This window comes from Heptranchias perlo, chromosome 13 (assembly GCF_035084215.1).
Source record: "Heptranchias perlo isolate sHepPer1 chromosome 13, sHepPer1.hap1, whole genome shotgun sequence".
Lineage (NCBI taxonomy): Eukaryota > Metazoa > Chordata > Chondrichthyes > Hexanchiformes > Hexanchidae > Heptranchias > Heptranchias perlo.
The window spans coordinates 8,167,862-8,184,311 of record NC_090337.1 but is presented as its reverse complement, the minus strand read 5'-3'; positions in this window follow the sequence as shown (position 1 = coordinate 8,184,311).

Sequence of the window (16,450 nt, the reverse complement as noted above, 5' to 3'; positions counted from 1 at the left end):
GTGGAATATGTAACACCTGAGTATCAAACAATCTGTAATGCTGCTGGAGCAATTCACGCCAGTAACAGAAAAAGTGCTAATGACGGTTCATTAACTTAACACGCCAGCAATTTTGTGATATGGTTTTAACCAAACAACAGGCACATTTATTCTGCTAACTTTTGTAATTCACGCTATTGACAATTACAGTTTAATATTTGTTTTTGTGTTTAAAACATGTTTTCTGCAAAACTGCATGTTAGAATGTGATTTATGCTTGAAACACATTAGAATCCTTATAGGGGATATAGGTGATACAAGCTGCTTCCATTTTGGTGCTGTTTTAGTTTGAATTCTGAGAGGCCAGTGTCCAATATTTGGTACCCTGTATTTACACTACTAAATCCAACTTCCTTATTGAAGCAGCAAAATCATAGCCCCAGATTTTCATAAAGGAGAAAGAAATAACTTGCATTTATATAGCACCTTTCATGACCTCAGGACATCCCAAAGCACTTTACAGCCAATGAAGTACTTTTGAAGTGTAGTCAATGTTGTAATGTAGGCAGCCAATTTGTGCACAGCAAGATCCCATAAACAGCTGTTAAATGACTGTTTTGATGATGTTGGTTGAGGGATAAATATTGGCCAGGACACCGGGGCGAGCTCCCCTGCTCTTCTTCAAATAGTGCCATGGGATCTTCCCTCTTGAGAGGGCAGACGGCGCCTCGGTTTAAAGCCTCATCCAAAAGACAGCACCTCCGGCAATGCAGCACTCCCTGAGTACTGCACTGCTGTGCCAGCCTAGATTTTGTACTCAAGTCTCTGGAGTGGGTCTTTGAACCCACGACCTCCTGCCTCAGAAGGGAGAGTGCTACCAACTGAGCCATGGTTGACACCTAATTGTGGTTGTGGGATTATGAGTTTGCCTGTGAGATAAGCAAGTTGAATCTAGCTGCGTAAATGCTGAGAGGTGACTCACAGGTGCTGCTTCATCGGAATCGAAATTGAAACTCTGCCAGTATAGAAGGGATTATAGGTGTAAGTGGGCTGTTTAGGCTAACAGCACAGGACTGCTGGGAACAGATTTAAAATTAATATGCCTCAAATGAAATGACGTGTTAGGAGAAACCCCACAAAGAAATAGCAGGTATGTGGAATCAAAGGGCTGCTAGTGCAGATAAAACCAAATAAATGTGTCACTGGAAAATAAAACCATCGAGGGCTACTGACAGTTCCACTGACACGGTATTGGCAATCTTTTGCATGGGCTCCGTCTCTGGGGCAACCAAAAACAGCTTGCTCCAACATTCCATTACAAATGCTGCCACCTCAGCACCAAGGGGTGGTTCACACTGCAGCAGACAATGGTCTGCATTCACGACGCATCAATTCCCATGTGTGGGCGTAAAAGTCTGGTGCTCGAGATTCATTTATTTTGCATTGGGTGATGAGAGAGTTTCTATTTCAAACCGAGGGGTTTTATTGTAAGATATTAACACAGGAATTGCTGGGCGAGAGAAGACCAAAGTCCATCCAGTTCGCCTTCTACCATCCTGGTAATCACATGATACAACGATAATGGAGTTTCTGACTAATCACGGCAATCAATCTCTTATCAGTTCGTCTACAACAGACGCAGACATGAGGTGAGGAAAACCCCCAGTGGTGGAGAGCTTTGAACCATGGGTCCAAAGTCTCCTGTTCCTCCCGAGCGCGTTACACTCACCACATGTCATGTCTCAAATTACTCATGTACTGTATCCTAAAATGTTATTCTCTGAAATAAATCAATCTAATTTACATTTGAATGAATCAATACTAGCTGCTTCCACCTTCTCTCGAGGGACCCTGTTTCATAGACTGACCACTCACTCACTGAAATATAATGGGGGAATTTTAACCTCACCCGTCTGTCAGGGAACTGATGAGATCGGGTTTAAAGCCCCACCTGATTTAACTCTCCGTCGAAGTTAACGGGGAGTAATATCGGGTGAGGTGCAAAACCGGTGTTCCACCCGATCCCGTGGGTTTCCCGCCCGGCAAGTTAGGTTAAAATTATCACCATTGTTTCTGCAGGTTAGTTTTGAATTTACCCCACTTCAAGCGCGGGGCTTGTCCTCTGGCTCTACTGTTCTGGACAAGGTGAAACAGCTGGTCATGGTCTAAATCACCCAGTCCCTTTAGAATCCTAAAAACAGCGATCATATCACGTCTCAACCATCGACTTTCCAGTGAGAACTTGCCCAATTTACATAATTAAATAATAGGCGTGATTACCAGACTTTATGGAAATGGGCGACGAGCATTATAATTGTGTTGTCACGTGCTGTGTGAGGTGTTCTTGGCATCCATGTCAGTTAGCCTAGATAAAGTGCAGGAAATGGCCGAGGTTTTCAACTTGTCTACTCCTTATTTGTTAAGTTGAAAGGTAGAAAAAAATCGTGGGTTGATGAGCATATAGGCAGAAAACCTCAGCCAACACTTTTAACACATTGAATACTCTGTGCAACGTAAACAAGATTACCAGATTCAAAGGGCCAGGTGGATGGGTGCATTCTATTTCTCGCCCCCATTAAGTAGCAGTGTGCGGCCCCATTTCTTTCAGAGGCAGGGGTTAATAATATTGTCAGTGGCACTGCTCCATCGTGACCGTGATTTGCAGACATTTATTATTAGCCGTAGAATCTCACAGCACAGAAGGAGGCCATTCGGCCCACCGTGCCTGTGCCGGCTCTTTGAAAGGGCTAGCCAATTAGTCCCACTCCCCCTGCTCTTTCCCCGTAGCCCTGCTTCCCCAGAGCTCATCTTCACCCTTTCCCCATTTTGAGGATATTAATCCATTCTCTGACTTTCTTTGCATCCGGTCTGATTTTTTAAAAGTGCTGGCAAGGCCGGCATTCGTTGCCCATCCCTAGTTGTCCTGGAAAGGTTTGAGTGGCTGGCTAGGCTACTTCAGAGGGCAGTTGAGAGTCAAACACATTTGAGAAGTTTTATTTTTTTTTTGTTTCGCTCGGATTGTGACAATCGCTTCCTTTACACAAGCTGATTGCTCCTTTTTGAACTGGATCTCTCTCTGCAACAGCCAGTTATAGAGTGACCGCTCCTAGGACTCCACTAGGGTGGTATAGTGACCAGCTCCCTGGGCTCCGCCAGTGCCACTCTGGAACTGGCTGACTGGATGGCAGGTGACTCTCCCTCCTCCCCCCATGGGGTAGCACTTGCCTCAACTTAGCATTTCCCCAAGTGATGTGGCTGAGGTTGCACAGAGTATTCAATGTGTTAAAAGTGTTGGCTGTGCTTGGGAATGGTGAAGAAATCATGGGCATTAATCGACGTTCCATCTCATGACACCATTCATTAAACCAAAGAACTGCCTCATTCATGCTAAAGAGATGCCCAGGGATCTGAGGCAGGAGGTCGTGGGTTCAAGCCCCACTCCAGAGACTTGAGCACAAAATCTAGGCTGGCACATCAGTGCAGTAGTCAGGGAGTGCTACATTGCCAGAGGTGCTGTCTTTTGGATGAGGCATTAAACCGAGGCGCCGTTTGCCCTCTCAAGAGGGAAGATCCCATGGCACTATTTGAAGAAGAGCAGGGGAGTTCGCCCCGGTGTCCTGGCCAATATTTATCCCTCAACCAGCATCATCAAAACAGTTATTTAACAGCTGTTTATGGGAGCTTGCTGTGCACAAATTACAACATTGACTACACTTCAAAAGTACTTCATTGGCTGTAAAGTGCTTTGGGATGTCCTGAGGTCATGAAAGGTGCTATATAATCGAGATCAGGGATTTAGATAGATTAAATAAGGAGAAACTGTTTCGACTGGAGGGTGGGTCAGTAACCAGGGCACACGGATTTAAGATAATTGGCAAAAGAACCAGAGGGGAGATTAGGAGGTTTTTTTTTAACGCAGCGAGTTGTTATGATCTGGAATGCGCTGCCTGAAAGGGCGGTGGAAGCAGATTCAATAATAACTTTCAAAAGGGAAATGGTATATACTTGAAAATGAAAACATTTGCAGTGCTATGGGGAAAGAGTGGGGGAGTGGGACGAATTAGATAGCTCTTTCAAAGAGCCAGCACAGGCATGATGAGGCGAATGGCCCCTTTCTGTGCTATAAGATTCTGTGAAGAGTTCTGTTTTGTTCTGAATTTTTGTACTCATTAAGGTGAGTGACGACAGTGCAGAGGAATGGGATACTCTCCATTTTAGGCACTCACTCTTGGGTGAGCTGCAATTTCCTCCATGGTCTTCAGCACCCGCCACAAACTCTACACCCTCACCACTGATTCCATACCCCTCCCCAGTCACTGTCTCAGGTTGAACCAGGCTGCTTGCAACCGCGTCATCCCATTCGACCAGAGCTGAGGTTCCAACCCCATATCCTCTCCCTCACAAAGACCATGTACTTCCAGCTCTGGAACATCGCCCGCCTGTACCCCCCCGCTTCAGCCCATCTGCTGCTGAAACTGTCATCCATGCCTTTGTCACCTTCAGACTCCACTATTCCAATGCTCTCCTGGTCGGCCTCCCATCCTCTACCCTGTGTAAACTTCAGCTCATCCAAAGCTTCGCTGCCCGTGTCCTATCACGCACCAATTCCCGCTTACCCTTCGCCTCTGTCCACGCTGACCTAGGTGAGCTCCCGATCATCCAACACTTCCAATTTAAAATTGTGACCCTCTTCTTTAAATCTCTCCATGGCCTCACCCCTCTCCAATTCTGTAACCTCCTCCAGACCTACACCCCTCCACCCTTCCAATTCTGGTCTTTTGCGCATCTTCCTCTTCATTCGTTCCACCACTGGCGGCCATGCCTTCAGCTGCCAAGGTCCCCTGCTCGGGAATTCTTTTCCTAAGCCCCTCCACATCTCCACTTCCCTCTCCTCCTTTAAGACCCTCCTTAAAACCCATCTCTTTGACCAAACTTTCAGTCACACTTCCGAATATCTCCTTCTGTGGCTCTGCATCCCTTTTTTTTGGTCTGATTATACTTCTGTGGAGGGCCATGGGAGGTTTTTCTATGTTAAAGATTTACATAAATGCGAGTTATTATTGTTGCTGTGTAGCCAATGAGTAATTTGATTAAGACTACCCATACTAATTTAATATAGGACGCTTTAGCCAGTAGATAGAGGAGACTCAAGTCAGTGGTACTGTCTTTCGAATGAGACGTTAAACCAAAGCCCTATCTGCTCTCAGGTGGATGTAAAAGATCCCATGGCACTATTTCGAAGAAGAGTAAAGGGGTTCTCCCCAGTGCCTGGCCATTACAACAGTGACTACACTTCAAAAGTACTTAATTAGCTCTAAAGCACTTTGGGATGGCCTGAGGTTGTGAAAGGTACTATGTAAAGGCAAGTCTTTCATTTTTCTTTAATATTTATCCCTCAACCAATATCACCAAAACCGATTATCTGATCATTATCACATTGATGTTTGTGGGACCTTGTTGTGCGCAAATTGGATGCTGCGTTTCGCTACATTACAACAGTGACTACATTTCAAAAGTTCTTCATACTATCATAGTATGTGACAGCACAGAAGGAGGCCATTCAGCCCATTATGCCTCTGCCGGCTCTTTGAAAGAGGTTTTCCAATTAGTCCCATTCCCCTGCTCTTTCCCTAAAGGCCTGTAAATTTTTTCCCTTTAAGTACTTATCCAATTCCCTTTAAAGTTATTATTGAATCTGTTTCCACCACCCTGTCGCCACTGGTTCTTTTGCCAATCACCTTAAACCTGTGTCCTCTGGTTACCAACCCTTATGCTACTGGAAACAGTTTCTCCTTATTTACTCTATCAAACCCATTCATTATTTTGAACACCTCTATCAAATCTCCTTAACCTTCCCTGTTCTAAGAAGAACAACCCCAGCTTCTCCAGTCCGTCCACATAACTGAAGTCCCTCATCCCTGGCACCCTCTCTAAGGCCTTGACATCCTTCTTAAAGTGTGGTGTCCAGAATCCAACACAATACTCCAGCTGAGGCATAACCAGTGTTTTAAAAAGGTTCAGCATAACTTCCTTGCTTTTGCACTCTATGCCTCTATTGATAAAGCCCCAGGATCCCATATGCTTTTTCAACAGTATTCTCAACTTGTCCTGCCACCTTCAAAGATTTGTGTACGTACACCCCCAGGTCTTTCTGTTTAAAATTGTACCATTTAGTTTATATTGCCTCTCCTCATTTTTCGTACCAAAGTGTATCACTTCACACATGCACTCCAAACTCACCTTAGGCTGCCTCGCTTTTGCTCCCTGTTTGATCCCTCCTATTTCTGAACTATTCCTACTCTGGTGCTATTTGTCTCTCCCGGTGCTCTGTGCACCTTGTTTCTCCTTTCTAACGTTTCATTCTGATGCCCATTCCCTCTACTTCATTGGCTGTGAAGTGCTTTGGGACGTCCTGAGGTCGCAAAATGCCCTGTATAAATGGAAGTTCTTTCTTCTCTTTTTCTTTGAACCCATCAGTCTGAGCTGGATTTAAATTCGCGTCTCATCGGTGAAAGACCAGTGTGTGACACTCTGCCTTGCCCAGTCCCCTTCTACTACGTTCTTTAATATGTGAAGCTCATGCTCTTTAAACAGTGGTTTGCACGCACTGACTCAGGCTTTTCACACCTTTTTGTTCAGTGGCTGCGAACAGAAACTTAGTCTGACTCCGTTTCATTTCTTGTTGTTAAACTGTTTAATTTCTATAAAACATGTCAGTAAATCGTATATAGAATTATATGTACATAGAATGTACAGCACAGAAACAGGTCCATGCGGTGTTTATGCTCCACACGAGCCTCCTCGCTCCCTACTTCATCTAACCCTACCATTCCATACGAGAACCTTTTAAAAATATGTAAAGTGGTGAGTGCTTGGGCAATAATGACCCTGCAGTCCCTTCCATTCACAACCACAGACATAGTGATTCTGTTCTGCTGCCTTAAAAGTGGAATGGTGGTAACTTGAGCTCATCCAAAACTCTGCTGCCCATATCCTAACTCTCACCAAGTCCCGTTCACCCATCACCCCCGTGGTTCCTGGCCTACATTGGCACTTGGTCCGGCAATGTCGTGATTGTAAAATTCTCAGCCTTGCTTTCAAATCCCTCCATGGCCTCGCCTTTCCCTATCTCTGAGACCTCCTCCAGCCCTACATCCCTCCAAGATCTCTGCGCTCCTCCAATTTAGAACTCTTGTGCATCCCTGATTTTCATCGCTCCACCGTTGGCGGCCGTGCCTTCAGCTGTGGGCCCTAAGCTGTGCAACGCCCTCCCTAAACCTCTCCGTCTCTCTTCCTCTCTCTCCTCCTTTAAGACGTTCCTTAAAACTTACATCTTTGACCAAGCTTTTGGTCACCTGTCCTAATATCTCCTTATGTGGCTCGGTGTCAAATTTTGTGAAGCATCTTGCAATGTTTTACTATGTTAAAGGCGCTATATAAATGCAAGTTGTTGTTGTTGTTGTGTGGTAGTTATGTTACTGGGCTATTAACCCGAAGGGCTGGACTAATATTCCAGTAGATCCTGAGTTCAGCTCCCAGCATGGCAGTTTGAGAATTTAAATCTGTATCAGTAAAATACAGATTCTTGTAAAAACCCAACTGGTTCACTAAAGTGAAGGAAACTTGCCGTCTTTACACGGCCTGGATTCCAGTCCCACCTCAATGTGATTGACTTTAACTACACTCTGAAGGGACTTAAAAGGCCATTACCTAACTCAGGACAACTAGGGATGGGTAATAAATGCCAGACTTGCCAGCGATGCCCTGAGAATGAATAATAAATAAAAAGGTGAGATTCAGCCTTTTCACTCAAGATGGTCAGGTACCAACCAGCCAATTAATCAGCTGCCAATTAAATGGTCGCTTAGACGGATCAGAGACCTTACACTCAATAGAAATGAAAGAGACAAGGCTTTTCTTTTTGGATTTTCCTTTTAGCACACGCTCAACTGTGTTTATTCTCTTCTTCCCTCCTTTCTCAAAGGCGTTGCTTCATCTTGCAATGTGGCCATTCTCCGGTACCTCACGCAAGTAGCCATTCGTCCTACGTGAGCCATTACAGAGATTACCTGTTGGCTATGTGTCCATCTGAGGCATCCTAGTTAAGCCCAATAATGTCCCCATCCAGTAACTACAAAGTCCCACATTCCAGTAGAGGTCGCTGGATCGCATCGGGAATGGGATTTCAACCCCTCCTTCGCTCAGCGACATGTCGACCAGTTCCAACGCCCCAACTGATGCCTTGGCCCAGCACAGACCTGGGAGACCTGTCAGTTTTATTAGCCGCTCAAAAGATTTTTGACACCTTACAATTCTCTGCACGACTTCTGTGGGATGACGTGCGTCAGATCAAATGTAAATGCAGAAGAGTGTAACTTACAGTGTAAAATTATTGTACGCCCTCTACTCAACCTGTGGGTTCTTCAGAAATCCAGAATGAAAACAATTCATGTGAGTCACTAAGATGTTGGGGGAAGCAGATACATTGAGCAGCAACCATTTGGAAATCAGATATCATATCTAAAAACATTGAAAATCCACCCACTCGTTCCAGATCTAATTGGAATTCTTGCAGCCTCCTTATCAGCTCACTTAAAGGGGCAATGTCTTCATGAAAAACTGCTCGGGAAGGGGAAGATTCCTTGTATTTTTTGCGACGCTGCACAGCCGCACATCAATGTGTTTTTTAAAAAAATGTTGGTGAACTTTTGTGCTTATCAAGCTGAGGGATATTAGCTCTGGTGGTAGAATACTTAACTCCTTCAGGTATCCAGTGTCAATATCAAGCACTCCCAGTAACAGGGATGGCAAAGAGGATTAAAGTATTATCTCTTCGCCATCCCTATTACCTACTCAGATTATGCTCGTGTGAAGCGCCTTAGGATGTTTTGCTACATTAAAGACGCTACATAAATGCAAGTTGTTGATGAATTGCTATGCCTTTCAAGCTACGGTAATACTGATTAGATATTGAAACCATCATTGAAACAGATTCAGTGCCCCATTCTTAATCACGATAAAGAAAAAGAGTGATTGTGATTTTCCTTTAAAGCAAATTCGAAGAGAGATGAGCGGAAGCACATACCAGACTCCATCCATCCAGAAAGAATGTTGAGTCCAGAGACATGATACCAGTGACTGCTTGGACCTTCATATTTCCTGAAAATCATTCAACAATCATAAATGTTTTTAAAAAAAAATATCAAGCACTTCCAGGAATAGGTGCAGGAAAGTCAGCATCAGAAGAAAGCTCCCTCCTCCCTGCTCCAACCTGTATCCTAACCTCACGACAGCACAGCGGGCTTCTATCCCAATCATTTTCGTAGCCTCTCTGAGATTGCCAGTTTTGCACCAAATTAGGGAGAGCTTAGTGCTGTGGGTTGCTGCCCACTGAGAATTGGGTTCAGACAAACACAGCTCATCTTCCAACTAGGCACTTTGCAGCTCTCTGGCCTTAATATTGATTTTAATAACACCAGACCTTAACTATCGCTTCCATTTTCTCTCTTGACAGTGGGTGCTGGCAATGTAGGCTGGGTGTGTCAGCATCCGCAGGGATGGGGAGGGGAGCGGGTTGGTGCTTAGGGCGGGGGACCCCCTTGGTACACCATGCACCCTTGGTGGTCTGCACACTTCTACAAGACTCCTGGTCCATTGGAACGTGTTCCATTTTGCCAGATTCCTATGCTTTCCATTCTACTTACCTACTGCCCTTTATCCCTTCTCACACTCCTTATGTCCTTTATTTATTTGGTTCCTCTTATTATGCCTCCTTTTGTCTCCTGCGGATATCACCTCTGCCATTTAACCATCTCCTGTTGTTCATCTAAGCACTTCATAATTTAACCCTTTTAGCCCCGGTATCATTCTGGTGAATCGTCACTGGACCCCTTCTAATATATGCTTCCAGAGGTGTGGTGCTCAGAACCGAACGCAACACTCCAAATGGGGTCCAACCAGAGCTTTGTGTAACTGTAACAAGACCTTTCTTTTTCGTGATCTTACTGTGTGAGTATGGCCAATTTCTTATGAAATCTTAAAGGTTGGAGGGGGAGTCATTGGTTGAAGTGGTTGAGTCAAAAGTTGTGTGCAGAGATAAACGAATTTTATGTTGTTATGCTCGTGGCATAGCTCCCCTATTATATAAAGAAATTCTCATGATCTGAAAGAAGACGACCCTCAGCTCTGTCATTGCTTATTTGTAATGAGGGCCATCTCCTGTGTATAGAGTAGAACGAATGAAACGTATGGCTTTTTATGCAAGGATGGCTGCAGGAGCTGGGTCAAAGATGCACAAGCAGAGAGGGAGTGAGTACCCCTTCTTAACTAGCTCCATTTTAACCACTGCTTCTAGGTAACAGGATGTGGTGTAGACAGGATGCGTTCCACCCTTCCCTCAGCTGCCTTAGTCGCAGTCCGTTAATCTTTGGTACCACATTAAATGTATAAAAACAGCAGTATCAGAGAGACAAACAATATGTATGTCCTATTACCAATTATGGTTAACAGAATCTATATAGTTACAAGGAAAAGTCCTCAAAAATTCGAGTTGCCCCCCTTGATCTAGGTACTAGGTTGCTCCTTGCCAGCCAGTCTTGTCTCTGATTTCAGAAGTCCTTAGGAACCCTGTTTTCAGACAGGAATGTCTTCCAGTGAGGGTGTAGCATACGCTTCGAGAAAGAAAAAACTTGCATTTATATAGCACTTTATCAAGTCCCCAGGACATCCCAAAGTGCCTCACGACCAGTGAATTATTTTTGAAGTACAGTCACTGTAATTATGTTATGTTGTGAAAGATATATTTGTGAAGATTGTCAACAACATGTCTGTGTGGTATGAGAAGTATTGTCAATGTTCTCAGGCATGATTTTGCCCCACTTTGTAGCCCATATTTCCCAGTTATCACCAGGACCACCTACTTCCACCTCCATAACATTGCCCACCTGCTGCTGAAACCCTTTGTTACCTCCAGACTTCCAATTCTTTCCCACCTACCACCCTCCGTAAACTTGAGCACATCCAAAACCTTGCTGCCCATATCCTAACTTGTACCGAGTCTCGCATACCCATCACCCCCTGTGCTTGCTGGCCTACATTGGCTCACGGTCTGGCAATGCCTCAATTTTAAAATTCTCATCCTTGTGTTCATTTCTCTGCATGGTGATCCTATCTCTGTAACCTCCTCCAGCCCTACAACCCTCCGAGATCTTTGTGCTCCACCAATTCTGGCTTCTTGCACAGCCCCGATTTCCTTCATTCCACTATCCAGGCCTTCACTTGCCTAGGCCTGCTCTGGAATTCCCTCCCTAAACCTCTCCACCTCTCTCTCCTCCTTTAAGTCGCTCCTTAAAACCTACCTCTTTGACCAAGCTTTTGATCACCTGTCCTAATATCTCTTTATGTGGCTCGGTGTTAAATTTTGTCCGCTAACGCTCCTGCGAAATGCCGAGGGACATTTTGCTACGTTAAAGGTGCTATATAAATGCAAGTTGTTGTCATCATGTTCAGCTCTTGCAACTTTTGCTGCATAGTGTGGTCAAAGGCTAAGTCAAAGCCTTCAATTTGCACCTTCACTCATATCCACCCATCAGATGGATTTTGGCGAAGTGTCTGCAGAAGGGGAAGTGTGGGATTGTCAAAGTGAGCCTCTCCGCTTACGTTAGGGTCTTAAAGCGAGTTATTGAGCTGCTGGAAGGCGCTGGGCAAACCACTTCCATTGACCCTATCATTTCTTGGCTTGTTATTTGTTGCCCTAAAGATGGAATAAAGTAAGTTGGCATAAAAACCATCATTAATATGATTTTGTGCCTATTGTGGTTTCTGTCTATGGTTTGGGTGGAGAAGGTGTCAGCCTTGGCTCAGTGGTAGCACTCTCAATGCGAGATGGAAGGTCAGGCCCCACTCCAGAGACTTGAGCACATAATCTAGGTTGACATTTCAGTGCAGTACTGAGGGAGTGAAGCACTGTCAGAGGTGCCGTCTTTCAGATGAGATATTGAATCCAGGCTTGGTGTCCTGGCCAATATTTATCCATTAACCAACATCACTAAACAAATTATTTAGTCATTTATCTCTTTGCTGTTTGTGGGACTTTGCTGTGTGCAAATTGGCTACAGCATTTCCCTACATTATAACAGTGACTACAATTCAAAAGTACTTAATTGGTTGTGATGCCCTAAGGTTGTAAAAGGTGGAGTATTATGGATGGTAGCATAGTGGTTATTTGTGGACTAACAATCCAGTAGTGGCAGGACTAATAAATCCTGGGAACAAGAGTGCAAATCCCACAATGGCAGTTTGAGAATTTGAATTGAATTAAAACAAAATCTGGATATAGAAAGCTGGTATGAGTAAAAGTGACCATGAAGCTGTTGAATTGTTGTAAAAACTCAACTGGTTTATTAATGTCATGTGGTGAAGGAAACCTCACCCAAATGTGATTCCAGTCCCACACCAACGTGGTTGACTCTGAACGTGGCCTGACACGTCACTCAATTGCAGAAACTAGGGATGAGCAATAAATGCCAGCTGTGCTAGCGACGGCCACAGCCTGAGAATGATTTTTTTTTAAAAAGGCGCTATATAAATGCAAGTTTGTTCATTTATAAAGGGACACATTCTTTGTGACCTACCACGATGTCCTTATAGAGGTCCTCACAATCTCACAAAATTCTTATATGCCTTATCGCAAATTCTGCACCAGCCATCCTTATATAGAGATTGAGAGCCACATGTTTCACTTGTTCTAATCTAGACACAGGTGAGGTTGTTAATTAGAAATAAGCAATGGGGGTCCTGAGGGTCTTCTTATTTCAGATCATAAGAATCTCTCCAATATCTAGCTATGCCAATGTCATAACAACTTAAAATTAATTTGTCACTGATCACTGGAATACGTCATGTATAGATTAGGAATCCAGCAACCTTTGACCCATAGCTGTTTAAACAGTGCAACTTTTGAAAGGGCAATGGTTCTTCTCTAATACCTGTAATTACACTTGTAAGGAATCTTACAACACAATGTTGGACTATAACCTGGTGTTGTAAGATTCCTTACATTTGTCCACCCCAGTCCATCACCGGCATCTCCACATCATGTAATTACACTGAGCAGCGTATGTATCTGAACTGATGAGGATGGAAATTTTACAATGATAAAGTCAGTAACAGGTTCTCTGCAGCAATCAGACAAGGCTGTTTGATCTGGTAATTAATCAGATAAGGGACGGCGATGTAACAGACAGCCTTTCACACGTTTTCTATTCAAAACATCATTCTTTAAAAACGAGTTTACTGAACTGCGACAGATTAACTGTGATTGACTATCTCAACAGGCAGTCCAATATACCAGGCTCACACCACCTCTGCTTCGCCCTGAAGGTGGGTGAATTGCCAGGGTCTGGTATTCAAGAGATTGCCATGTCCTGATACCCAAAATGACTGGCACAACTGCCACTGTAAGAAACATTTTTTTACTGGATTAGCTTTGATCTGTTGTTAACACCACCTTTCTATTTTCCCTTTGTACCAGCCTGGATCAAATGGGAAGTGGATCATATGATCAGGAGGGGAAGCTATGTGCCTCAGTTCTCTTCTCATTTGACTGCTTTACACAGTGAAGACTAATGAAGAATTCTATGGAGTTCATTTCTTATCCAGAAGTTTTTTTTTATTGAAATTCAGGACACTCGGTCCAAGTTATTTAAAACACTGCGGAGACAATTGACTTGCTGTTTTGGAGGAGATGCTGTGAGTTAAGTGAAGTATTGTATATCTACTATTTGTAGTCTTGCTTCTGTTAATCTTACTTACTAATAAACTCGCTTCATAATTTTCAATCTAAGTCCAATGGTCTGTCGGTGCAGCATTTTCCAGCAATTGGAGAGATCGGGACTGTGATGTGGGATGCTGCATCATTTCCGCTGCATACCCACCCCCCCACCCCACTCCCCGCCAAAATGGTTTATTGTTCATCCAATAGCCTACCATGCCATTTACTTTGTGCAGTCTTGTTCTGGTTCATAAGGAGTGACCGCTTGCCTATGGAAGCAGACCTTTGCATTGGGCAGAAGTAAAAAGCATTGAGAAATAGCTCGAAACATACCCACTGCCAATGAGAACCAAGCATGGCAAGGGAGGGGATTTCCAAATATGACTAGTCACACAAAGTGTCAGGTCAGCATGAAGAATGTGACGTTACACAAAAAGACACTCTGTTAACACAAGGATCCGGTGTAACATGCTATTACCAACCAGGCTAATATCCAACCTCAAAGAGACACTGCAGAGGCTGCTTAAATGTGTTGTCACTGAAGATTACTTGGTTCCTTTGCCACCATTTACTTCTCAACTGTCTGCTCCAACATTATAAACTTCCCAGAGACAGGTTTATCTGGCTCAACTGGTGATAACTATTCGGGCATGATCTTTCCACAAAGACACTACTCCACCACTCAGCTTCACATCACTTGGTTCTGAAAGATTTAGGCACACAAGTACTCAAGTTTGCTTAGATTGATCAGTGGAATGTTTGAGAGATCTTGTGGGATGGGTGTGTGCTTGTGCGCAATTGGGGGTCAGCTACTGGCAGTTTATCAGTTAACAGCTTTCATTCAAACGGATGGCTTGATTGTTGTTGTTACTCATTTCTGTGTCTGACACTTACGTTGGGTTTGTCACCATTTAACATTTGTTCAAACGATACGTCTTGAGGAAGGAAATCTGCAGGGCTGCCCCCCCACAAAGAGCAGTGCTCTTTCGTTAATGAAGGCATGTTCAGTATGCTGAGTAGTTGCACTTGTGGTTTTACCTTTTGTACTTTATGGACCTTCTGGTTAGGTTGATCACTGTCTTGTTGCAACGGTCCAATTTGTTTTTCTCTTCTGGGAAACAGCCTTTTGGTCACTTCAACAATGTCTAGTCTCTGTTATTTAAATTGCTATTCTACAACTAGAATTTTAACACACTAAAAATGAGGTTTTTTTCTTAATAGCAATTTTCTTAATTGTTATTGGTTGCATGATTCAATGTTTTATACCCATGGCAGTACCGTAAAGAGCAGATTGTGCTCTTATTTTTCATACCAATTACTGGAGAGACGGAAGTGGAAGAGATAGCAAAAGTTTCTTTTCCCCCCGACATAACATTTTTTTCTTCCATAGGTGGGGTACTGAGTGTGCCCCTGCCTATCAACATTACTGCAATACATACATACGTTCACCCACCCACCCCATGTGTTTGGTGTACTGAGTTTACTTGTTTCCTCCAGGTGCATCTTAACACGTTGTGACTACCAGACTCTGGCAAAGATACTAGCTGTGCATCTCAACACTGTGGGTAATATATTGTTCCTCAGAGACACACTTCAATTATATCACCAGCCTTTGAATATCACACCAAACACACAATCACCAGAGACTACTAATGGTACTCTCCTTAGATGTTGAGGAGACGTTTGAATGAGCCAACCTTGTTCCAGGTTTGGAAATCATAGAATGATGCAGCACAGGAGGCCATTTGGCTCATCATGCCTGTGCCAGCTCTTTGAAAGAGCTAGCCAATTAGGCCCATTCCCCTGCCCTTTCCCAATAGCCCTGCAAATTTTTCCCTTTCAAGTATTTATCCAATTCTCTTTTGAAAGTTTTTTTTAAAAATTATATTTGCTTCCAGCACCCTTTCAGGCAGTGCATTCCAGATCATCATAAGTCGCTGCATTAAAAAATGTCATGTCACCACTGGTGCTTCTGCCAATTACCATAAATCTGTGTCCTCTGGTTACCTTCTGCCACTGGAAAGTGTCCCTTTATTTACTCTTATCTAAATGCTTCATGATTTTGAACACCTATATTACATCTCCCCTTAACCTATGCTCTAAGGAGAACCCCTGCTTCTCCAATCTCTCTACTCTCAATCGTAACTGAAGCCCCGCATCTCAGGTACCATTCTAGTATCTTCTCTGCACCCTCTCTAAGGTCTTGACATCCTTCCTAAAGTATGGTGCCCAGAATTGGACACAGTACTCCAGCTGGGGCCTAACTAGTGATTTATTAAGGTTTAGCATAACTTCCTTGTTTTTGTGCTGTTATCCTTGTTTATAAAGCCAAGGATCCCATATGCTTTTTTAAACAGCATTCTTAACTTGTCCTGCCACCTTCAAAGATTTGTGTACGTACACCCCCAGGTCTCTGTTCCTGCACCTTTAAAATTGTACCATTTAATTTATATTGCCTCTCCTCACTCTTCCTACCAAAATGCATCACTTTGCACTTCTCGGCACTAAATTGGATCTGCCATATGTCTGCCCATTTCAGCAGTCTATACCTTCCCGAAGTCTGTTACTATCCTCTTTACCGTTTACTACATTTCTGAAATGATGGAATTAATCTTTTGATTGTTTCCATTCTATGATTTGGATAGGCGACCAAATGCTTAGTCAAAGAGGTAATTTTTAAGTGGCGTCTTAAAACGAGGA